The following is a 27151-nucleotide window of genomic DNA, read 5'->3' as shown; positions in this document are numbered from 1 at the left end:
TTTCTTGAGGAATCTCCACACTGTTCTCCAAAGAGGCTGCACCAACTTGCATTCCAACCAACAGTGGAAGAGGGTTCCCCTTTCTCTACATCCCCTCCAACACATGTTGTTTCCTGTCTTGCTAATTTTGGCCATTCTAACTGGTGTAATGTGGTATCTCAATGTGGTTTTAATTTGAATCTCCCTGATGGCTAGTGAGGATGAACATTTTTTCATGTGTCTGATAGCCATTTGTATGTCTTGATTGGAGAAGTGTCTGTTCATATCTTCTGCCCATTTTTTGATATGATTGTCTGTTTTGTGTGTGTTGAGTTTGAGGAGTTTATTATAGATCCTGGATATCAACCTTTTGTCTGTACTGTCATTTGCAAATATCTTCTCCCATTCCGTGGGTTGCCTCTTTGTTTTCTTGACTGTTTCCTTTGCTGTGCAGAAGCTTTTGATTTTGATGAAGTCCCAAAAGTTCATTTTTGCTTTTGTTTCCTTTGCCTTTGAAGACATATCTTGAAAGAAGTTGCTGTGGCTGATATCGAAGAGATTACTGCCTATGTTCTCCTCTAGGATTCTGATGGATTCCTGTCTCACATTGAGGTCTTTTATCCATTCTGAGTTTATCTTTGTGTACGGTGTAAGAGAATGGTCAAGTTTCATTCTACATATAGCTGTCCAGTTTTCCCAGCACCATTTATTGAAGAGACTGTCTTTTTTCCATTGTATATTTTTTCCTGTTTTGTCAAAGATTATTTGCCCATAGAGTTGAGGGTCCATATCTGGGCTCTCTACTCTGTTCCACTGGTCTAAGACAGCATGGTACTGGCATAAAAACAGACACATAGACAATACATGGTTTATGATTGTTATGTTTTCATGATGGGTTGACCTTTTTATCATTATACAGTGTCCCTGTTTTTCTTTAGTAATTTTTTAAAACTTTATTTATTCATTTAACAGAGATCACAAGTAGGCAGAGAGGCAGGCAGAGAGAGAGGAAGGGAAGAAGGCTCTCTTCTGAACAGAGAGCCTGACAGGGGGCTCCATCTCAGGACCCTGAGATCATGACCTGACCTGAAGGCAGAGGTTTTAACCCACTGAGCCACCCTGGTGCCCACTTTAGTAAATATTTTGTTCTAAAATTCTATTTTTTGATATTATAGCCACTCTAGCTTTCTTATACTTGCTGTTTGCCTGATATATCTTTTTTCCATTCTTCTATTTTAAACCACTTTATGTATTGAATCTAAAGTATATGTCAAACTCAACACCCCCAAGTCCAATAAATCTAGTCAAGAAATGGGCAGTAGACATGAACAGATATTTTTCCAAAGAAGAAGTACAAATGGCCATCAGATGGAAAAATGCTCACCAACACTTGTCATCAGGAAAATTCAATTAAAACCACAGTGAGCTATCACCTCACACCAATCACACCAATGGCTAAAATTAACAACTCAGGAAACAACAGATGTTGGTGAGGATGTGGAGAAAGAGGATCCCTCTTATACTCTTGGAGGGAATGCAAACTAGTAGATCTGTTCTGGAAAATAGTACGGAGGTCAAAAAGTTAAAACTAAAGCCATCCTATGACCCAGCAATTGCACTACTAGGTATTTATCCAAAAGATACAAACTTAGTGATTCAAAGGGGCACATTCATCCCAGTGTTTACAGAAGCAATGTCCACAGTAGCCAAAATATGGAAAGAGCTCAGATGTCCATTGACAGATGAATGGATAAATATATAGTATAGATACACAGTGAAATATTACTTAATCATCAAAAAAATGAAATCTTGCCATTTGCAACATGAATGGAAGTAGAGGGTATCATGCTAGGTGAAATAAGTCACTCAGAGGAAGACAAAATAGCATATAATTTCACTAATATGTGGAATTTAAGAAACAAAACAGATGAACATAGGGGAAGGGAAGGAAAAAAAGATGAAAACAGAGAGGGAGGCAAACCATAAAAGACTCTTTGGTATAGGAAACAAACTGAAGGTTGCTGGAGGGGAAGTGGGGTAATTGGGAGACAGGTATTAAAGGAGGGCACTTGACGTAATGAGCACTGGGCGTTACATGCAATTGATGAATGACTGAATTCTATTTCTGAAACTAATAAAGCAGTGTATGTTCATTAAATTGAGTTTAAATAAATCTTAAAAAATAAATTAAAAAATAATGTATATGTCCTATAGACAGTATATAATTGAATCTTACTTTTTAATACAGTATGATAATTTCTGGCTTTTGATTGGATTGTTTAAATTATATTTAATGTTCTTATTTGATGTAGTTGAATTTATATCTATCACTTTACTTTTGGTTTTCTATATTTTGTCCATTTTTTCCCTCTATTTGTGTTTTGATGCTTTCTTTTGATTAAAATAACATTTTCTAGCATAATAGCTTAACTTTATTATTTTCCACTACATTATTAGTTACTTTACTGCTTTTTGCTCTAGAGTTTACCATTACATTTAGTTTATTATAATCTAGTTCATATTTTTACAAACTTAATTCGTGTGAGAGATGGACACCTTACCCATGTATAGCTCTATCCTGCCTCCCTAATTTTGTGCTATTGTTGTTATATATCTGTATGTGACAAATCCAATAATATCTTATATTTATTATGTTACAGTTTATATTTTTAAAGAAGGTGAGAGAATAACAGCAAAGAAGTATATCTTTATATAGTTTGTCATGTTAATCTTTCTATTACTGTTCTGATTTGCTTCAGTTTTTCCTATAGATTCAAGTCACTATTGGGTTTCATTTCCTTACTTCAATACAGCTTGCTCTCACCCACCTCCTTCGTGCTGCTATTGCCAAACTTATTATATTTCTATAAGTTATATGACAAACAATTTCATAAGACACATATATTTTCATATAAGTAAATTAAAAGAAATAAGAAAAATATACATTTGAATATCTTTTATAATTATGGAATTACTTTTACCAGTGTTGTGTGATTTTATTGTGGGGATCAAATTATCTTCAGTGTCTCTTTATTTCAGCCTAAATAACTTCTTTTAACATTTCTTGTCAGTCAGATTTGCTAGCAACAAATTCTCCCAGTCTTTGTTTTTCTGAGAATGTCTTTGTTTTACCTTCATTTTTGAAAGATCGTTTTTCTGGATAGAAGATTCTGGTTAACATTTTTTTTTCTTTTAATACTTTAAAAATATCATCCTACTGCTTTTCAACCACCATTGACTTTGATAGTACTTCAGCTCTTAATCTTATTGGGTTCCCTTGTATGTGATGAGTTGTTTATCTCCTGCTGCTTTCAGGATTTTAACTTTCTCTGTTTTGACATTTTTGCTATTATCTGTGTGGGTGTGGATCTCTTTACCTTTTTTTAAAAATTAAATTTATTTATTTTCAGCATAACAGTATTCATTATTTTTTACCTTTATCTTATTTAGAGTTTATTGAACTTTCTGTATGTGTAAGTTAATGTTTTTCACCAAATTTGGGGATTTTTTCAGCCATTATTATTTCTAATATTTTTCTGCCTTTTCCTAGCTCATTCTATTACTCTCTTACATGTTTGTTGGCTTATTTAATACCGTTTTGCATTGCTCTGATGTTCAGTTCATTTTCTCTGTTCATTGGGTTGCACAGTTTGCTAGTCTTTCTTCAAGTTCACTGATTCTTCTGCCTGTAAAATCTATATGTAACTCCTCTACTGAATTTTTCACTTCAATTATTATAATTTTAAACTCAATAATTTCCATTTGGGTTTAAAAATTCTATTTATTTAGATTCTGTATTTGATGTGACATTGGTTTTTTGTGTTTTTTTTTCCAGTTTAAATTTTAGTTAGTGAACATACATTGCAATATTGGTTTCAGGAGTAGAATTTAGTGGTTTATCACCTATATACAACTCCCAGTGCTCATCACAAGTGGCTTCTTTGATACCCACCACCCATCTTGCCCATTCCCCATGATATAGCACTGTTATGATAGCTTCCTTTATTTCTTTAACAATGGTTTCCTTTAGTTTCTTAAAAACACACTCATAGTATCTGCTTTGAAAATTTTATTTGCTTAATCCAATATCTGATCCCACTTAAAGACCCTTTTCTATTGCCTACTTTTCCCCCTCTGTATGAATCATACTTTACTGTTTCTTTGCACATCTTGTAGGTTTTTGCTATTGTTAAAAACCAGACATTTTAGATGATTTATTGTAGAAAAATGAATACGGATTATAGTCCCCTCTTCCCAGGCTGCCTTTTGCAGTCTTTTGTTGATTTGTGTTGTAACTTGGCTGTACTAGTTCATTAAAATCTATTTCCCTCACTGTGTCAGCCTTTGATATCTCCTCAGAGGGTACAGGATTGGTGTGTGCATAGTCACCTTGGTATGATAATGGTTTTGGCAGAACATATTTTACTGTCTCTTCCTTTGGTCTCTCTGTTGGCTGTCTCTATTGGTACAATCAGCTATTACCATCATTAATTGCTATCTGGTTGTTTTATTGTTTTTCACAATGTCCTGGAGCATAAGTTTCCATCCGATCCAATTAAATTCAGGCCCTTTTGCAGGGTAGTTTCTTTGTTTGTTTAGTATATTTATTTATCTGCTTATTTTTAAAGATTTTGTTCATTTATATGAGAGAGTGGGGGAGGGGCAGAGAGAGAGAGAGACAGACTCCCCACTAGAAAGCCCAGTGTAGGGCTCAATTGCAGGATCCTGAGATCATGAGCTGAGCCAAAGTCAGATGTTTAACTGAGCCACTCAGACACCCCTTATTTATTTATTTGAGAGAGAGAGAGAGAGAGAGACCAGGAGAGGGAAGGATGCACGAAGAGGAAGAGAGAATCTCAAGCAGACTCCATACTGAGTATGGAGCCCAATATGGCAGTCAAAATGCTGAGATCATGTCCTGAGCCAAAACTAAGAGCCAGATGTCCAACCAACTGTGCCATCAAGGCACCCCTGCATGGGTAGTTTTGAAACCAGTATTTGAGATATATTCTGACCCTGGGAGGCCTCTTCTTACCTGTATCTTTCCCTGGTTCTCTCTCTTCAGCTTCTGGCTGATGCATGGCTTTGTTATCATGAAGCAACCAACCCCTCCTGAAGGGCTCACCACGGAAATCTCCATTGTTTTATATAGTTCTCTGAGGTTTGAACTTCCTCCTGCTGTGTTCAAAATAGTCAGTTTTTTGGGAGAGTTCTGGAGTTTTTAATTTAATCATCTTCCTATTCTGCTGGAAAAACATTTATACCATTTATACCATTTATACATTTATACCATTCCTCCAGAGCTGGAGGTATAGACTGTCAAAGAAATACAGGGTGCCATAAATGCTGAATATAAGAATTTCAGTCAGAAGTTCTGAATTTCAGATTTTAAACTTTCAGATTTAAGATTTAAGACTTTCAGATTTTAAAAATCCCCTTAGAAGATAAGTGACTGTTTAAAGTAAAAATAATAACAGTGCATTGTGGGGTTTATATTATGTGTAAAAGTAAAATATATATGTAGCAACAATAACACAAAGGATAGAAAAGGCAAAATAAATGTATATGTTTCTTACACTCTATGTAAAATAGTGTAATATTACATTAAAGGAGGTCATAATAAGAGCAACTTAGTGCAACCACTGAAAACAGTCTGTGTTTTATTAATTATTTTTATTTACATATAATGTATTATTTGCCCCGGGGTACAGGTCTGTGAATTGCCAGGCTTACACACTTCATAGCACTCACCATATCACATACCTTCCCCAAAGTCCATAACCCAAGCACCCTCTCCATACTCCCTGTGCCCCCCAGCAACCCTCAGTTTGTTTCATGAGATTAAGAGTCTCTTATGGTTTGTCTCCCTCCTGATCCCATCTTATTTCATTTTTTCCTTCCCTACCCCCCAACCCTCCCACTCTGCCTCTCAAATTCTTCATATCAGGGAGACCATATGATAATTGTCTTTCTCTGATTGGCATATTTTGCTCAGCGTAATACCCTCTAGTTCCATCCATGTGGTTGCAAATGGCAAGATTTCATTTCTTTTGATGGCTGTATAGTATTCCATTGTATATATATACCACTTCTTTATCCATCATCTGTTGATGGACATCTAGGTTCTTTCCATAATTTGGCTATTGTAGACATTGCTGCTATAAACATTCAGGGGCACATGCCCTTTCAAATCACGACATTTGTATCTTTAGGGTAAATACCCAGTAGTGCAATTGCTCGGTCATAGGGTAGCTCTCTTTTCCACTTTCTGAGGAACCTCCATGTTGTTTTGCAGAGTGGCTGCACCAGCATGCATTCTCACCAACAGTGTAGGAGGGTTGCCCTTCTTCCGCATCCTCTCCAACATTTGTCATTTCCTGACTTGTTAATTTTAGCCATTCTGACTGGCATGAGGTGGTATCTCATCATGGTTTTGATTTCTATTTCCCTGATGCCGAGTGATGTGGAGAGCTTTTACATGTGTCTGTTGCCCATCTGGATGTCGTCTTTGTAGAAATGTCTATTCATGTCCTCTGCCCATTTCTTGATTGGATTGTTTGTTCTTTGGGTGTTGAGTTTGATAAGTTCTTTATATATTTTGGATACTAGCCCTTTATCTAATATGTCATTTGCGAATATCTTCATCCATTCTGTAAGTTATCTTTTGGTTTTGTTGACTGTTTCCTTTGGTGTGCAAAAGCTTTTGATCTTGATGAAGTCGGAAGAGTTCATTTTTGCTCTTGTTTCCCTTGCCTTTGGAAATGTTTCTAGGAAGAAGTTGCTGTGGCTGAGGTCAAAGAAGTTGCTACCTCTGTTCTCCTCAAGGATTTTGATGGATTTCTTTCTCACATTGAGGTCTTTCTTGCATTTTGAGTCTATTTTTGTGTGTGGTGTTAGGAAATGGTTCAGTTTCATTATTTTGCATATGGCTGTCCAATTTTCGCAATACCATTTGTTGAAGAGATTTTTTTTTTCCACTGGACATTCTGAGGGTTAGTTGACCATAGAGTTGAGGGTCTATTTCTGGGCTCTCTATTCTGTTCCATTGATCTATGTGTCTGTTTTTGTGCCAGTACCATACTGTCTTGATGATTATAGCTTTGTAATAGAGCTTGAAGTCTGGAATTATGATGCTGCAAACTTTGGCTTTCTTTTTCAACATTCCTCTGGCTGTTTGGGGTCTTTTCTGGTTCCATATATATTGTAGGATTATTTGTTCCATTTCTTTGAAAAAAAAATGGATGGTATTTTGATGGGGATTGCATTAAATGTGTAGATTGCTTATGGTAGCTTAAACATTTTCACAAAATTTGTTCTTCCAATCCATGAGCATGAAATGTTTTTCCATTTCTTTGTGTCTTCCTCAATTTCTTTCATGAGTACTTTATAGTTTTCTGAGTATAGATTCTTTTGCCTTCTTGGTGAGGTTTATTCCTAGGTATCTTATGGTTTTGGGTGTAATTGTAAATGGGATCGACTCCTTAATTTCTCTTCCTTTTGTCTTGTTGATGTATAGAAATGCAACTGATTTCTATGCATTGATTTTATATCTGACACTTTACAGAATTCCTGTATGAGTTCTAGCAGTTTTGGAGTAGAGTCTTTTGGGTTTTCCACATATAGTATCATATCATCTTCAAAGAGAAAGAGTTTGACTTCTTTGCCGATTCAGGTGTCTTTAATTTCTTCTTGTTGTCTAATTGTTGAGGCTAGGATTTCTAGTACTATGTTGAATTTGGCCCCTCTGAACTCCAGTCTGTCTCTTCAACTCTATGAGCTCTGTTTGAATTCCCTCTCCTTGCACTGTGGCCTTGAAACTGCCTCCACACAGTAATACTTACCTTGTTTATTTCCCTTTTGAGGGAGATCACAACCCTATGTTACTTGTCTGGCATTTGAGAAAAGATTGTTTTACATCATTTTCTCCTGATTTTCTAGTCACTTAAGGAAGTAGAGTAAATCTGGCCCCTTTTACTTCACCTTGACTGGAAGTTGAATTCTCCTTCCAGTGCTCTTCTGCTACTTACTTTTGCATAGTGGTTAAGAGCCAGAATTCTAGGTTTGATTTCTGCCTTTCTAGTGGTTCAGGCAGGTCACTTCACTTTTCAGTGCCTCATCTTCTTCTACAAAGTGAAGATAATAGGAGTACCTCCCTTCTAATATTAGGAGGATTAAGTGAGTTAATGGCTTGTTGGGTGTGTTATGGCCAATAAGAAGTTGAAATAAGTTTTAGGTACTATTATCACCACCACCACTATTGCTATTACTACTGTCTTCATTTCCAGTATATCATTGGGGAAATTGCCTACAGCATTACTTGTGGAAGAGATATAGAAGAGGACTAGATCAAAATATCTAGCAATTATTGCTAAATATTAGATACTATAGAGTAGCTGTATTTTTGTATGAACTCTCATTTATTTGTATTACTGTACAAATTTAAGATGCTAGACTCTTAGAGATGTAAGAGATCACATACATTGAGTCACTTATTTTGCACAGGAACAATGTTAGGCCTATAGATATAATTCCCTGGGCTAAGATTGTATAAGTCAGTCTCTGACTTCCAATAAATGCTTTTGGTGTCACACCATGATATTACTTGTTTTTTCTATACCTCATACTTTCCTTTACCACAATCCAAATGAAAATGGTGCTAGTAAATCTCCAAAATTTTGTGATTTAAAAAATTGATGTATAAGATAATGTTGACTGCCCATATGAAGTCTTGGGGTAATTCACCCTAGGGGTAGGTGAATATGTTCAATACCCAGGCATTAGCAGAGTATCCATGGCCTGTTTCTATTTTATGAGGATCTGGAAATTGTTAAGGTGGCTAATTTTGGAAATGTGTTGCATTTCCATCTGGTCTTAATCAATGAACTTGAACTTTATGCTACATGAGATGGAGACCTTTTTTTTAAGTTTTTATTTAAATTCTAGTTAGTTAATATACAGTGTAATATGAGATTCAGGTATACAACATAGTGATTCAACACTTCCATACATCACCCTGTGTTCATCACAAGTGCACTCCTTAATTCCCATCACCTATTTAACCCATCCCCCATCCACCTCCCCGCTGGTTATGATCAGTTTTTTTCTCCACAATTATGAGTCTATTTCTTGGTTTTCATCTATCTCTCTTTGCTCACTTGGTTTGTTTCCTAAATTCTACATTTGAGTGAAATCATATGGTATTTGTCTTTCCCTGACTGACTTATACTGTCTAACTCCAGCCACGTCATTGCAAATAGTAAGATTTCATTCTTTTTATGGCTGAGTAATATTCCAGCATATGTATGTGTGTGTGTGTGTGTGTGTGTACCAACTGTTCTTTACCCATTCACCAGTCAGTGGACAGTGGGCTGTTTCCATAATTTGGCTATTGTAGATAATGCTGCTCTAAATAGCAGGGCACATGTATCCCTTCAAATTGGTATTTTTTGTATTCTTTGGGCAAATACCTAGTAGTGCAATTGCCAGATCCTAAGTTAATCCTATTTTTGATTATTTTTTATGTTTTGAGGATCCTCCATAATTTTTTTTTAATTTTTTGAGGAACCTCCATACCATTTTCCAGAATGGCTGCATCAGTTTGCTTTGAGGTGGAGACATTTTATAAGACACCAGTTTTAGAGACTGTTATATAATGTTTCCAGAATCTTTTTGTGTTTGAAGTTTAATTACTTATCTGGGCACAAATAATGGGGTATTCATACTATCTGATGAAGAAAGCAAATGGATGCCTCCTATTGACTTGGATACCCTGCTTTGAGCCCTCAAACTTTCCATGTATGAATGATGTACTGTACTGGGAGAACAATGCATTTGATACTTTACTGTAATACTCTTCACCCTGTCAAGGTGGTATTATAATAAAACTGATAATCTGTTATTGAATATCTGTGCCCAGACATTGTGCTATACCCTTTACATGCATTATCTCCTTCCTTCTTACAGAAACATTTGGAAGTGAGTATTATATTCCAGTTTTACAGAGGAGGAAACTGAGGCTCAAAAAAGATGAAGTATCTTTTCCAAGATTACACAGCAATCAGGGGTAGATATGGGGTTTTGACCCTAGGTGTCTTATTCTGAAGTCCTGTGCCTCCCACAAGACTTTGAACTACTACTGTGATCTTTGGTCGTAAACTGATGGAAAGGTTTAGAAGCCACTGCACTAATAGATCAGATAAGCGGTTCTTGTGGTTAATGCTGTTTGAGATTGGTGATCTTGCTAGCTAATGGTTCTGGCTCCTGTCTTCCATTAACTCACTTTTAATCAGAGCTATAAAAAAAAATACAAACACGTGGCTTTGAGCTCCAAAATCTTTTGACTTTGTCTCGCCTGTGCTCTGGAGCATCAAAGTGACCTTTTCTTTGCTCATTAAGTAGGAAGAGACCCCATAAATAAAATACTAAAAGCCTCACTAATGGAATTGACTTATCAGAGTTCCAAAACATTGAGTGCTCCAGAAACATTTAGTCATAAAAGCTAAATTATGAAAACAAAGATCTTCTACTCCCCCTTCCTCCTTCCTTCCTTTCCCTCTCTCCCTCTCATTGTCTTTGTTTCCTTTCATTCTCTCTTTTTTCCCTTTTACTTTTTCTCTCTCATTCTCTGTCTCCTCACTCATTCTCTCTCTCTTTTCCTTGTTCTCTCTTTGCCCCCCCCATATTCATATTGTAGCTGCCTCTCCTTTATGCAAACACTAAGCAAGAAGTATGTTTGCTTCAGGTTGCCATGGAAATGTTGCAAGTAGGCCTTTTAAAGAAAATTCCCTGTTCCATTAGTGAAATTACCCAGATCTTCTAAGGTTGGTAATTTAGGGACAGTTTCCTACATAGAAATTACAGCTCAGGACTCTGAAGTTCAGCCACCCCTCCACTTGAATTTCCATTTTCCTTCATATAGTTTCTTCTCTTCTTAGAGATTTGGGTATAATTTTATTAAAGGAAAGGGTGAATTTCTTCAGACATCTATTATGATTTAGTTTTTTTAATCCACAAAACATCTTTTGTGACTTCCAATATGCTCTTTTTCAGAGCAGAAAAGAGGGTATAAATTGGAAACTTAGACATACAAAGCCTGGCTTGGAATGGGAGCAAAAGGGTTTTGGAGTAAAGAGAGCAAAGTCTTAACTCTGGTAAGGAGAGGCAGATAGAAAAAGATTAAGATTTTTGCTGGAAAAAGGGGGTTCCTTTCCCCTCATTTGGCACCAGACCAAAAAAAAAAAAAAATGAAGAGCAGCACCAGCCTCTGAATGATAGGAAAAGAGGAGGGCCATACTTTCCTGGCCTGTACAAATGGTACTGCTCTGGTCCCAAGTGGGAATGGATTTGGTGTCCCATACAACCATAGAGAGGGGCAACCTCAGGAAAGCCCAAACTTCTGTAAGAGGTATCTAACACCAACAGAGGTTTCTGCCATGCTCTGCAATAGGCAGCTGTTTCCTCACTTCCAAAAATATGTTCTGAGAGTTTAGGCACTGGGGAGACAGCTAGGAATGGACATAGTCCCTACCTTCCTAGAACTTACAGGCCAACTGTTAGAGGTGGTGTAGCAACAAATTTCAAGAATAGTTAAGAAAAAATGTCAGATGGTAATCAATATGAAGAAGAATCAGCATATTAAGATAAAGATAATAATGATGAGAAGCAGTTATGATAAATATTTAGAAGGCCTGTTTGAGGTGATAACATTTAAACTAAGCCTTAGAGATAAGATGAATCTAGCTAAAGAGTTGGGAAAGAAAGAGTGTTACAGATAAAGGAAAAGGTGAGTTCAAAACCCCTGAGATTAGGACAAGTTTGGCCTTTCTTAGAACCCAAGGGAAAATATGAGTGGAATGAGACATCAGCAGAGGCCAGATTGTTCAGATGGGATTTATCGGCCATGGTAAGCTATTTGGATTTGTTCTGAGTTTAGTGGGAAGCCACTGGAAAATTTTAAGGAGGAGTGCAATTGGTCAGATTGTGCTTTAACAAGAGTACTGTTTGCAGAATGAGCATTGGACCTCAAGAGTGGAAGCAGGGATACTAGTTAGGATGCAACTACTTTTGTCCTAGAGAGAGATAATGCGGTCTTAGATTAGGATGGTAATGATGGGGAATGAGAGAAGTGGGAGGATTTGGGTTATAATTTGAACATACAGTCATCATGGCTTGCTGATGAATTGGTCATGGGGCTAGAGAAAAGAAAAAAACTAAGACTATCCTCTCTTTCTAGTTTTAGTATTTGTGAAGCTCAAACTAGAATGTTGGAAATTTGGTGGTTAGAATTAGCTGGTGAGACAGTTACTTGGAAAAATAGAAGCCCAAATAAGACTGGAAGTGCTCAGGAATTGACAGACTAACAGCAGTCAGTTCAACAGCTGCCATGCCAGTGAGGAAGGCAAGTGCAAGAGGATGAATAATAGCCCCTTGGAGAGGAGACTGGTTGTAGAAAGCTGCTTAGCCCACTCCTGTGGTGGTGGGGAGCAGTTAGCAGGTACCTGAGAAATCCTGCCTGGCCCAGGAGAGAATGGAAAAACTTGGAGATTCAGGATTTGGGTCAGGGGTACTGGGGTAGTTTGCCGTCTCTTGGTCGCCTTCATTGTGATCCAGATATCTTAATTTCAGCCCTCAGGCTACTAGGATCCATATAAACACCTGTCAACAGGTGTTTGGAACAGAAAAACAGAACAGAAAAAAAATCTTTGGATATGAAAAATACATTTTTCTACTTATAACAAAGAGCTGATTAGGTACAGGGATGAGAAATAAGATGATTTGCAAGTTCTGTTTCTACCCATCTCCAGGAATGTGCAAAGCTCTATTACTAAGGACTGTGCTAAAAAGGCCTGTCATGTGGTATGTTGTAAGTGTGCATCATGTAAACAGTGTTAGGATTGGTGGTGCTGGTTGCCTTTAAAGAATCATTGCTTTAATAGTACTACATTTTAAAAAAAGGAAAAGCAGGGGATCTTTAGGATAATTGGTAAACCAACAACCATCATTTGCCTATCTCCTTTATGAAGACAGCATAGTATAGTAGCTAAAAGCATGGACTTTTGAGATGCCTGGGTTCTAATCTGTGTTCCGCCACTTACTTGAAGCATGACCTTTGGGTCAGTTAGTTAATATTCTCTAAGCCTGAGTTTTTGTCATCGATAAAATGAGGATAATGTGGGGTACCTTGGTGGCTCAGTCGGTTAAAGCCTCTGCCTTCAGCTCAGGTCATGATCCCAGGGTCCTGGGATTGAGCCCCGCATCGGGCTCTCTGCTCGGCAGGGAGCCTGCTTCTCCCCTCCCTCTCTGCCTGCCTCTCTACCTACTTGTGATCTCTGTCAGAATAAAAAAAAAAAAGATATGTTGATATTTATAAAGTGCTTAAAACACTATCCTATTAGTGTTTGTTAAATAACATAAAATAAACAAGCACTTGGATAGGAGGCTAATCAAAATGTAAGACTGACCCAAAATACTGGGTCACTGTGTAGAGTGAGCAGGACAAAAAAAGCAATTGACTGGGAGTTAAGACGCAGGTGTAGAGAGGCTCTGAAGTAGGACTGGGGGTGCCTGTTAGGACTTGATTAGTCTTTTTCTGGTTATAAGAAAGGAGTTAATATAGATCTCTTGAGGCCCAGAGATAGGTGAAGAATCACTAGATTCTCTAACACTGAACTATATATAAATAATTGAAATAATGCCATGCTGACATTAGAGCTAATAGAATATTCATCTCTGAAAAACCACTGTTTTTCCAAAGCTAAATTTAACTCCTGTGTCCTTCTAGAAATGATGTCCTTACAGAAACCTCACTGAACTTCCTTCTTTCCTTCCTTCTTTCTCTCTCTCTTACTTTCTTTGTTGGAGGAGAGGGAGCTATCATTTCTGTCAGGAGAAGGGATGAAGTGTAAAAAAAACAAACAAATAAACAACCTTTTATACTTTATTTTCCTCCTATTAACTGAGACATTTCCTCCTCTGTCCTATTTTATCCCAAGTGTTCTTATCCAAAAGACATAAAATTGCATTCTTTATATATTATACTGAATAGTGCTTATAAACATCAAATGGCAAAAGTCAACATCTGTGGATGGATCATGATAGTAATTATAAGTGGCACATTTAACTTATTCCATCTGGGAATACACAGAGTTAAGACCCTTTTCAGAGTTATAGAGCTACATGGATTTGGAGGGGCCTCATCTATCTTCCTCAACTCTACCTACACCTTTCTAGAAAGATGAATCTCTTATTTTTACAGGGCCCTTGGGAATGAAATTTTGTAACCTCCTCCTAAGTTCTTTATGTCATGAATATAGTTGCAAAAATCCTCAACAAACATTAGCACCGAATCCAACAATACATTTAAAATATCATACACTACAATCAAGTGGGTTTTATTCCTGGGATGCAAGGGTGCTTCAATATTCACAAAACTCAATGTGATATGTCACATTAATAGATGAAAGCATATAAATCATATAATCATTTCAGTAGACGCAAAAAGCATTTGACAAAGTATAACATCCATTCATGTTTAAGGCCCTCTGCAAAGTCTAGAGGGAGTATATTTTAATATAATAAAGGTCTTATGTGAAAAACCCACAGACATCATATTCAATGGGGGGAAAAGTGAGAGTGTTTCCCCTAAGGTTAGGAAAAAGATAAGGATGTCCTATCTCACCAATTTTCTTTAGCATAGTACTGGAAGTCCTAGCCACAGCAATTAGACAACATAAAGAAGTAAAAAGCATGCAGGTTGGTAAGGAAGAAGCAAAACTCTGACTTTATTCATATGACATGATATTATATATAGAAAACCTAAAAGATTCCACCAAAAAACTGCTAGAACTGATAAATGAATTCAGTAAAGTTGCAGAATTTAAAACAATGAAACAGCAGAAAGAGAAATGAAGAAAGAAATCCCGTTTACAATTGCACCCAAAACAATAAAATATCTAGGAATAAACCTAGCTGAAAAGGCGAAAGACCTGTATTCTGAAAACTATAAAACACTGATGAAAGAAATTGAAGATGACACAAAGAAACGGAATGACATTCCATGCTCATCGATTGGAAGAACAGATATCATTAAAATGTCTATACTACCCAAACAATCACACATTTAATGAAATCCCTATAAAAATACCAAAATACAAGAGAGAGCCCAAGCTCTCATTTTTCACAGAGCTAGAACAAACAATCTTAAAATTTGTATGGAACCACAAAAGATCATGAATACCCGAAGCAACATTGAAAAAGAAAAGCAAAGTTGGAGGTATCACAATTCCATACTTCAAATTATATTACAAAACGGTAGTGATCAAAACAGTATGGAACTGGCACAAAATAGACATATAGATCAATGGTACAGAATAGAAAACCCAGAAATAAACCCACAACTATATGGTTGATTAATCTTAAAGAAAGGAAGAATGAATATCCAATGGGGAAAAGACAGTCTCTTAAACAAAATGGTATTGTTTTGTTCATTCAAAAGAATGAAGCTGGACCATTTTCACCATACACAAAAATAACCTCAAAATGGATTATGGACTAAATATGAGACCTGAAACCATGAAAATCCTTTCAGAGAGCACAGGCCATCATCTCTGACATTGGTGGTAGCAACATTTTTATGGATAGGTCTTCTGGGGCAAAGGAAACAGAAGCAAAAATAAACTATTGGGGACTACATTAAATAAAAAAATTTTCTGCATAATGAAGATAACAATGAACAAAACTAAAAGGCAAGCCGTTGAATGGGAGAAGATATTTACAAACCACACATCTAATAAAGGGTTAGCATCCAAAATATATAAAGAACGATACAACTCAATACCCAAAAAACAAATAATCCAATTACAATATGAGCAGAAGACATGAACAGACATTTTTCCAAAGAAGACATATAAATGACCAAAAGACACATGAAAAGTTGTTCACCATCATTCATCATCATGAAAAAGAAATTAAAAGTACAATGAGATATCACCTCATACCTGGCAGAAGGCTAAAATAAAAATACAACTAACAATGTGGTGAAATCTTGCACTGTTTGTGGGAATGCAAACTGGTGCAGCCACTATGGAAAACAGTATGGAGATTCCTCAAGAAGTTAAAATTAGAACTACCCTATGAGCCAGCAATTGCACTACTGGGTATTCACCAAAAAAATACAAAAACATTATTTCGAAGGGATACATGCACCTTTATGTTCCTATGCTTATTACAGCATTATTTACAATAGCCAAATATGGAAGCAGTCCAAATGTCCACTGATGAATATATAAAGACATATATAAAATTCAGAAGTGCAAAGGAATGAAATAGTAACATTTTCAACAATATGGATGAAGGTAAAGAGTATAATGCTACATGAAGTAAGTCAAAGAAAGACTATACAATATGATCTTATATGTAAAATTTAAGAAATAAACGAGCAAAGGGGAAAAAGATAAACCAAGAAACAGACTCTTAACTGTAGAGAAGAAACTGATGGTTACCAGAGGTGATGGTGGTGGGGAAATGGGGGTAATAAGGGATGAGGATTAAAGAGTATACTTAATCATGATGAAAAAAAAATTAATAGCATTAAAAAGTCCAAACAGATGACCCAGTAATTCTATTAGGTATATACTTGAGAAATCAAAGCATATATTGACACAAAAATTTGTACAAAGATGTTCAAAGAAGCATTATTCATAATAGCCAAAAGAGGAGACAACCTGAATGTCCACCAATAGATAGTTGGATAAATAAATTGTGATGTCACAGCACAACAGATTATTATTTGTATTTAAAAAGGAAGTTCTGATATATGTTACAACATGGATGAAACTTGAAACATGCTAAGTAAAAGAAACTGGTCAAAAAGATATATATTATATTATTCCTTTATATGAAATATCCAGAAAGTACAAATTCCTACAGACAGAAAAGTAGATCAGTGACTGAGACCAGAACAGGGATGAGGGCTGCAGCAGGAATAAGGAGTAACTGCTAATGAGTACAGGGTTTCTTTCTGGGATGTTAAAAATACTTTCAAGTTACACTGTGGTGATGGTGTACAACTCTGTGTACTGAAAACCACTAAAAACTATATACCATAAGCAGGTGAATTTTATGGTATATGAAATCTGTCACAATAAAAACTGTTTGAAAAGAAAAAGAAAGAAAAGAGTAAGAAGCAATCCAGCTACCTTGCTGGAAAGACTAAATGGAGAGGGCATATGGAAAGAAGTAGCACTGGAACTACATGTGGAAGGAGAGATGCCCTGCCTTCCCAGTGTTAAAATCAAGCTTTCAAATAACTCCAGCCCCAGCCATCAAGTACTGCAATTGTACAAGAGAAACTGAACAAGATTAGCAGAACTGCCCAGCTGCGTCAAATCTACACATAGAACTATGGAATCTAATAAAATCAATTTTATTTTAAGCCACTAAGTTTGGGGGTAGTTTGTCATACACCGAGAGATAACCAGAACAGCAATTTGGGAAAAGATACCATAGACTCCAAATGGGTCAGAGATTTAAATGGAAACCTGAAACAGCATAAGTATTAGAAGAAAATATGGGCAAATCCTTCTATAACCAGCATAAGGGGAAAGATTTTTCTAGTTGTGTTTCAAAATAAAGATGTAATAAAGTAAAAGATTGATACATATAATTACTTTTAAAAAGTAAAGGGTTTGCAGGGCAGAATCTCCATTAACAAATAAAGGGAGAGATGCTGCAGACCAGGAACCCAGAACTGCTCCAAGGAAGTGAATAATAGCTCTTCATGTCTACAATTAAAAAAACTTTAAGTCTGGGGCACCTGGGTGGCTCAGTGGGTTAAGCCGCTACCTTCGGCTCAGGTCATGATCCCAGGGTCCTGGGATCGAGTCCCGCATCGGGCTCTCTGCTGAGCGGAGAGCCTGCTTTCCTCTCTCTCTCTCTCTCTCTGCCTGCCTCTCTGCCTACTTGTGATCTCTCTCTGTCAAATAAATAAATAAATAAAATCTTTAAAAAACAAAAAAACAAAAAAAACACAAAACTTTAAGTCTTCAAGTCCAATAAAACTACATTTCCAAAAAAAAAGGGGGGGGGAAGAAACAGAATTGGAAAAAGTAAAAAAGTAGAAGAAGCAGATCCTGAAAAAGTGGTGGAAAAAGTATTGAACTGACATGTAGTAAGTGGGAAGGTGGAATATTTCCTGAGGAAGAAGGGATTTTACAGATGCTGACAGTACTAGGGAACCTGAAGAATTTTTTCATTGTCCAGAGTTAAAGGATTTCTTAATTCTCAAAAAGCTGTTAAAGAAAAATAGGGTACAAAAAGAAAACCTGTATCTGACAGTGAATCAGATGACAGCAAATCAAAGAAGAGATACTGCTGATAAACCAAGAGGCCTTGCCAGAGGTCCTGATCCTGAAGGAAAAATTGGTGCCACAGACAGCAGTGGAAAATTAATGTTCCTCATGAAATGGAAAGATTCAGATGAGGCAGACTTGGTGCTAGCAAAAGAGTCAATTATGAAGTGTGCTCAAATTATAATTGCTTTTTATGAAGAGAGACTAACTTGGCATTCTTGTCCAGAAGATGAAGCTCAATAATTGTGTTGCTTTTTGTATATATTACATGTAAAATCTAGGTTTTGGTTTTTGGATTTATTAGCATGAAGTGACATTCTAATGAAAATCAAGTTTGATATATTCATTTTGAAGTAGTATTGGGGGGGTTGCTGGGCAGTTTTTTTCATCCAGAGCACTGGTTAGCTTGAACAAATAAAAGCTTTCCATTATCAGAAGAGGATATTTGAGACCATGGTCTATTATTCTCCTGCATTAGAGAACACCTTTTTAAAGTATTGGGGGAAATCTCCATAATCATTACGCAATCAGAATTTTGTTTAACTCCCATATACCCGAGTTTTTTGTTTGTTTTAGGTTTTTTGTGTGTGTGCGTGTGCATAAAAATACATATGTAAATGGTTTTCTTTCTTTCTTTTTTTTTTTTTTTAACATTTACGGAAACAAAAATAGCATTTTATCATCATAGATAAGCCTGTGTTTCTGGGATGCCATCATTTTCAGCAACCTAAGAAATCACTTGAAGTTAAATTGAAATTTTTCTGAAGTCTTAGCCTATCAAATTTTGTAACTAATTGGACAATTTAAATATAATGTAAACAGTTTAAATCGGACAATTTTAAAGCAGCTATATCAGAATCCATATGCCTATCTACAGTCCTATAAATGCAAGTTTATTTGCAAGATCACTGAATAGAAAATTTTATCACTATCAACAACCTCCCCACCCAAATGAGAAAGCTAGACAAGTCCTGATATGTTTTAATTAAGTCAGTAAAACTTACTTAAGTGGACGTTTAAAGGAAGAAGTCGAAATCCTTGCTTTGCATTGATTAAAAGGTCCTGATTCATGGTATGTCTATGCCTTTGTTCATGGAAATCTAATCATAATCAGAAAGTTAGAGATGTTGACCATTTAGGACCTACTGGAATAAATGGTTAACAAACTTCTATATTCTAAATTCTTTGACTTGCATGTTTTTCTTTACTCCAACTCATTCCTTAGATGTAGCCTCAGTCTTCTCAATATTTGAGTTACTAATTCAGCAGAAACCAGAAAAACCAGTAACTTCGCAGTAGTCAGAATGTTATCCAAATTTATATTGTTTACTTTATTGTAAGTAATGGTAAACAATGGTCAATAGTTTTTTTTGTTTTTGTGGGTTTTTTGTTTTGTTTTGTTTTATTCAGGCTCCATGCCCATCGTGGAGCCTGATGTGGGGCTTAAACTCATGACCCTGAGATCAAGACTCGAGCTGAGATCAAGAGTCAGACATTTAAGCTACTGAGCCACTTAGGTGCCCCAATAAATGGCTTTATTTTTCTTTAAAATAAATAAAGGGCCCTTGGGAATGAAGTTTTGTAACCTCCTTCTAAGGCATTTCTGAATGAGATTTTGTAGCCTCCTTCTAAGCCTTTCTTTGTCAGGACATCTTCTGTTTTATTCAAGTAAAATCCCATTACAAAAGCGAAGGTATTCCATACCCTCCTGATGCTCTATAGTAATAGTGCTTCTTTGCACTGACTGTAGTGGACTACATTACTACAAAAAAACCTATACAAGAAAATGCTTTTTGGGGGTTCTGATTTAGTAACAGCTTGTTTATAATACAAATATATGGTTTTATGTCTGCTTTGTGTGGGGAAGAAGAGGATAAAACTCTACAAGAGCTATGAAAAGTTTGCTTTCATAACCTTTCCTTGTTACTACTAGGTTGTGATCACATCATAATTTATCATTAACAGCATGAAGGGAGTGTTCTTATTTTCTGGGCCTATCTGATTTCTAGCTACACCAATTATTTCTAAAAATTCTACTCAAACCAAAATATGAGGGTTAGTTGAGGGGAGAACAATTTGTGGGGAACTCTGACCTGCATTTAATATGCGTCCCCTTTCTTTTTCCCAGTATTTGTTAGTCTCTGGGTCCTTTTGCTGTTCTAATTTTTCTTAATGTAGCCTAGGAGAAAGTCCTGGTAGATCCTACTGAACTCAGAAAAAAGTAGTTAAGCTAAGTCTCCTTAGTAATTAAAGGGTGTGCTGCGAATAATTTAGTAATTAAAGAGGGGGCTGACCAAACTTGGTTGGTCAAGTGTGATAGCTCACAGTTAATATTTATTTAGCCAACTTAATTCCAAGGTTGAGCATAAAATCTCTTTTTCCGAATATTATTGATTGTATGATCCTGAGTATTCAGGATTAAATCATGTTAATCCAATATATCTCTTGTAGGTTATCATCTGGTATACATTTGACTTACTGTAGTCCATACTCCTTTCCTTATAACTTAAAAGATATTCTAACTTCATCCCAGCAGATACGATGTTAGCTCCTTAACATGTCCATAAGGAAGAAAATCTTACACATTTAATTCTGCCTGGAGGGGGTACTGCAAAGCATTATGAACAGAAAGCTGAAGTTTCATAATAAAACCATTGTAGATAAGGTGTCAAAATGCCGTTTTAATCAGATTTTAATCATCTTGACTTCACCTGTCACATCATATTTTATTTTCTATTAGTCACACACCTCTGAAATGCTCAAAGGGGCATTGGTGATAGAATCTACACCTATCCTGATATGTTTGCATGGCCAGGATTTGATAGATCTTTGTGCAAAGATCTCCATATGGGTGCAGTCTCTCCATATGGAATAAACTTTTATGTGGCTACAGATAAGAACTTAGTAGCATCTCTTGGCTATAGAGTCATCCTTCTCAAGCAATTTGCATTCTTGTTGTGTATCACTCTGAAGTAGGGTTATACTGAAATGTACTTTAGATGCTAAAATAATTCATGTTTGTATCCCTCCAGTTCTATTACCATATGCTCTTTGTAACTTTTATTTAAGACTACTTGCAAATGTCAGGTACAGTGTTTAGAAGGTGTCCATCTCCATCTGTATAACAAAGAGTAAGGATTGGGCATTGTGATTCATCTAGATAATTGAGCATAAACTAAAAACTCCAGGGGGATGGAGAGTAAGACTATAGCTCATGAATTGGATTAAATAGGGACCTTATATGAAGTGTTCCAATGACACGGACTAGATTTTCCTAGAGAAAGAAGATTTCGTGTTGAAGTGTTACCTCTATGTTTTTAGAAAGAGTTTGAGAATCACAGTTTATGGATTATTCTAGTATGCTTGCTTCTCCCTCTTCCTTTGCCCACATTTGGGCTTTTTTTTCCCCCACTGTTACTTAGGCCTAGGAACAGCATTTATATTCAGCAAATATTTTTTGAGCAAAAGTTTGAGACAAGTTTGGAAAAAAAAAAAAACCCAAAAACATTTTTCTCCATGTTGATGTTTATTTAACCAGTTGCTGAAGGGGATTTGGGATTATGTCTGATTCCCACTTCCACACAATTTACATATTATTTGATTTGTTTATCTTCTAATGCATTTTTATTTTTATTTTTATTTTTTTAAAAGATTTTATTTATTTATTTGACAGAGAGAGAGAGAGATCACAGGTAGGCAGAGAGGCAGGCAGAGAGAGAGGGGAGGAAGCAGGCTCCCTGCGGAGCAGAGAGACTGATGCAGGGCTTGATCCCAGGACCCTGAGACTGTGACCCAAGCTGAAGGCAGAGGCTTTAACCCACTGAGCCACCCAGGCACCCCTGCATTTTTATTTTTAAAGTCTACCTCAAGTCATTAAATATTTGCATTAATTGAAGAATGGAATTTATTATCCAATAACTGTGTATCTTAAAGTTGCTTTACCCTCTTTTTTTTTTTAGGGAAATCAATGGCTTTATGTTTTTTTAGGCAGCATTGTTCCTCTAATATAGCATTGTAACTAATGATAGTTAATCTTTATATTCAATCATTCAACCAATGATTGAATATATTCAATTCCAAGAGGACCAGTGTCATTTTTCTGTATAGTGGGAGTGAATAAGATTATCTGTAGATTAGCTAGAAAGAAAAATAGCTTTGTGTTTTACCTTTGTAGCAGACTCTTGGAAGGTATTTAATTTGATACTGTTATCTGTAAGAAATAGAATAAAGCAGGATGAAGCATGTACGTTCAAATAAACGTGTAGCTGATGGCACTCTTGAAAGCAGAAAGTGCTAATTTTTTACTTTAAAAAAAATTTGGAAGAGAGCTGAAAATAATTCAGGGGAGGAAAAATTATGTCCAAGAAAAATCACATGACTAAGTAGATAATTCCAGTGAAACCCAGGAAGAACCGCATTAGTGATAGTCTGTAAGTATGTATACACAGTACTTTACAATAGGTTGATTGCACTAAACAAAGAAGAAAATCCTTTCTCTGAGGAGCTTGCAATCTAAAGATACAAGTTAGTACAGTACAGTATAGAATGAGAACAATAAGCGAGCCCCATAGTGGGTGGTCTTCATAGCTGAAATGCTTCAAAAACAAATGCCTTCTTGGAAAGGTAGAGGTTTGAGAGGGAGTGGTCCAGGCGTGCAAAGAAGTGGAAAGCTATTCTTTGGGGGCTGGGAGGTGAGGGGAAGGAAGGAGGGTTGGATTGAGTGTCTGAAAAGAGGCCCAATATAAGGACGAGTAAAAGAGATCAGACTAACATTGGCATAGTACAGTTTGGTGATTTAAAGAACAAGATGAAATGCCAGTAGAGGAGGATTTAGACAGAGGGGACAAACAACATACCATCCGACTTTCTATTACAGCAAATACCACATCTTTAAGACCCAGATATGGAGAATGCTGCTTGCAACAGCTTCTTGCCAATGTGAATGGCTTCTACAACAGAATAGTCCGGAATGGTTCCATTGAGATACTGTATGTGAAAGGGCTTTGTAAGCAGCAAAGCAGTACAAATGTAAGTCATCATCATATTGTGCTTAGCTTTGACTTCATTAAATTTTTGTTTGGTTATATATTTTAAGACAAAAGGTTAGCAGTAGAACTTCCCATTTTCAGATATGTTGTCAAGAACAGATTTGTTATTATAAATGCTTCATTTATTTCCTTGTTAGATTATTACAAATGCTTATAGTAAATGTTCCTCAGAGAGAGCTCTCTACTTTCCTTAGAGTTGGACTAATATTACTGAAGATCTTTTTCATCTTCATTCTTGCTCCCTCTCTTGCTACCTAGTTTTTTCTTTTCCACCTCTGTTCATATGGTCATGTATTTTTTTTTTTTAGTATCATATGTCATTTTATACTCTACCTCATTCTAACAGGATTTGAGTTGGTTTATTGAGAAATTAATACAAAAACAGGATGAATAAATTGACAGAGAAATGAGTGTGAAAGAATAATAAATGTAAGAAACTGAAATGAGGCCATGGTAAGGTTTAAACCGAGTACACAGTACTGGAGATTTTATAGCTGTGCCCCAAGTTTGGCTCTGAGTGTCTTAGCAGACAGATCAAAGAGGGAAATATTTGCTATAAGATTTTCAGGGTCCATGAGGTTAAAATGAACAAATTTCTCAGAAGAAGCAAGCATAGATTTTTCTTTAGACGTGTGAGAAATTCTTCCCATGGTTTTTATGAATATCAGTTTGGTGAGTTTGGATTTTATCCTGAAGGCACTAGGAAGACAGTGAAAGCTTTTGATCCAGGGGATGACATACACAAAGATATCTTTATAGCAGATATAGGAAAGCTCAAATGAGTTGGGAGAGATTAAATATAAGAAAACAAGTTAGAGATGAACTCTAAGGGTTGGGATGAGGATGTATCAGAAAGAATGGAAAGCAAAGGAAAGCTATAGGAAGGGTTAAAAAAATCGCCAGGGTCACTGCTTAGATATGAATGGAAAGGAAGGAATCAAGGATGCCTATAGGATTCAGTTCTACCTAGAGTGATGGCATCATAATCCCTGGCAAATATAGGAGGAGGAGCAGTATGTTAAATGAGAAAGCACAGAAAATTTTGAAAAAGGTAAGATAACTACTATGGATTCTTATAGTCCCATTTTGGAGTAAGCAGAACAAAATAAATGGAAAGCTACCATTTTTTAACACTTTGTTTTACTAAGTGCTTTTGTGTACAGTATTTTATTTTGTCATTATGACAGTCCTATAAGAGAAGTAGTAAGTATACACATTTTACAGATAAAAAAAAAATCTGTGACTTAATGCTTAACTGATGCACGTGAAGCCATATGACTAGTAAGTGCCTTGTTTACCCACCCCCACTTTGACACCACCTCAGGAACACCTTCTGCTTGGAGTTATTCATGTAATACTATATGACAAAATCAAGACAAGGTTAGAGTTTTACCAAAATTATGACCTCAAATTTTTCCTTTGCTCTACTATACCTGTTCCACTGGGGACACTCAATATGACTAGAACTGTTTGCCCCTACACTAAATGTCTCCAGACTGCTATGCTTTTTAAATTTCGTATCTGCTTTTTATAGTTCTTTAATCTCTTCCACCACTGTCAGCTGTTACTACTTGATGTATTTGGCAGTTCCCCATTCCTAATCAGTGCCCCTGGAACCAGATAAATATGCTTGTTATTTTTAGACACGATTTTAAGAGTGACTATACATTAAAGACATAGGCAATCCTATTATGATAACCTAACCCTAATGTTATGTTTTGCTATATTTTTATGAGCAAATATACATCTTAATGCTTGATCATTAGAATGTATGTTATTGGCTGTCTTCTAGGTTATTGGCTAGATAGTTGAAGTGTCACCTTGTGCCTAGGTTATTGGCTAGATAGTTGAAGATACTGGATAAGTTACCTAGAAAGGTGTGTATGTGTGTGTGTGTATATATATATATATATATATATATATATATTTACTGTACAAACACCGAGCATTACTTTTCAAAAGCAGATGCTGTGGGTGGCAACAGGGAAATGTAACAATGCTTTACTCACAGAAGTTTGTTATTTTTGGTGCATAGCAGTCTAGTTGCCAAAGGCTTGAGATGACTACCCAATCCCCTTTATTCCAGAATGATTTGTGGCCACTTGTCTGAGTTCCCACTGCCCTCTCCTAGAAAGGTTATGGATATTCCCTTTTGTTTCCAATAAGTCTTCCCTCCTGAAACAGCTACAGAAGCTTCCAACCAGCCCTTCCCTGGTTCACTTGTCTCTCCCTTTTTCCTCTCTGTGAGGAAGCTTTTAATAAAGATTTATTGACTACCCACAGGGGCATCGTGCATATAGGAAGCACTGCACTCCTCAGTGTGAAATCTGTGTCACCAGCTGGCTGAATAAAACATTTTGTGACACTTGGTACAGTATGTGCATAATTCAGATGTGTAGATTGTGGACAGCCTGGGCTTTATGAGTGCCTAGCCTACCTCTAAACACAAATGATGTTTTCTTCCAAATTTACTTTTCAAATTTATTTTATTATTTTTAAAATTTTATTTATTTGACAGAGAGAGAGCACAAGCAGGCAGAGCAGCAGGCAGAACGAAAGAGAGAAGCAGGCTTCCCACTGAGCAGAGAGCCTGATGTGTGGCTTGATTCCAGAACCCCGGGATCATGACCTGAGCCGAAGGCAGATGCTTAACCCCCTGAGACACCCAGGTGCCCCTCAAATTAATTTTAAAGATGATGGACAGTCAGTAATCAGTACATTATTAAGCGAACTGAACTGGATGGAAATAATAGAGGAAGAAGATAGGAAAGGTGATCTCCCCTTATATGCTATTGGAAAATGAAATTAATAAAAGTTGTTATCCTTAGAACTCAGCAAAGTCAGTAACTGAAATTCTTGACCTTTCAGATGTTGATAGGTAAGATTGTATTCTTCATGGTGTTAGGAAGGGCAAGTGTTTATTTCTTTGCATAGGTACTTTGTGACAAAGAAGCTACTTTTATTGTTAGCTAGAAATACCTACATATCACCTTGTGCCCAGGAAAATGAGAATGATTTTGTATTTGCTGTGGCCTATGGAAAATATAGCTCTGCTACTAGCATATCATGGCTTGAAATTGGGCTTTGGTAGAGAGTTTCAGGATTGAAGGTCTTTGGAACCCATTACCACAGATAAGATTTACAAAGATGATTGGTAGAATACAATTCCTGATGCCCTTACATAAATGCATTTAAGCCATCAAAGTATTTTCTGGAAATAAACCGAGCATTCCAGCCTTCCTGAGAGTGAAGGAGATTTCCTAGAAGCTTTTGGGCTTTGGTGGTTGTCCTGCTTTGCAAGTGACCATGTCATTATATCCATTTTTGACTGACCATTCAGGAAAGAAATTGCTTTCCATTTTTTTGCTTTTTTGTCTAAGTATCTATTACAGGAACATACATTTGGTGGGCAATCAAACATCTCTGATGAGATGTTTATTGGTGAATGAAAAATGTTTTCTGAAGGGAGCAAGTGGTATGAGTATGCTCTCTAAAGATAATCAGATTTATCAGTTTGAAAATATGACAATGCAACTGAAATATCTAGATTGAATGGAAAGCTATATATTATGCCTACAGAATGCTTCAGCTCCTCCCTTATGTAACCTTGACTTTGGCAGTATAATGAAAGTAAATTATTAAATTTAAAAGGCTTCACTAAATGAAAACAATTAGTGGCTTGATGTGTTATATTTGGACCTAGCACTAGAGAGGCTTTACTGGTTATAGTGCTTGTGAGCACTGAAGCCAGCCCTTGATATTTGAGGTACATTATGC

General features: G+C 36.3%; 1 protein-coding gene and 1 pseudogene across 4 annotated transcripts in view; both read left to right on the top strand.

The window, feature by feature from the left end:
- Positions 1-27151, top strand: part of EDA (ectodysplasin A) — a 493666-nt gene that overhangs the window by 137756 nt on the left and 328759 nt on the right. The window lies entirely within an intron of this gene.
- Positions 12391-18916, top strand: LOC101675613 (annotated as a pseudogene).

Source organism: Mustela putorius, unplaced genomic scaffold (assembly GCF_011764305.1).
Source record: "Mustela putorius furo isolate JIRA1106 unplaced genomic scaffold, ASM1176430v1.1 tig00004053_pilon_pilon_pilon, whole genome shotgun sequence".
NCBI classification, from domain to species: domain Eukaryota; kingdom Metazoa; phylum Chordata; class Mammalia; order Carnivora; family Mustelidae; genus Mustela; species Mustela putorius.
Note: the sequence above shows the minus strand (reverse complement) of the source record. Positions and strands in the feature narration are given on the sequence as shown.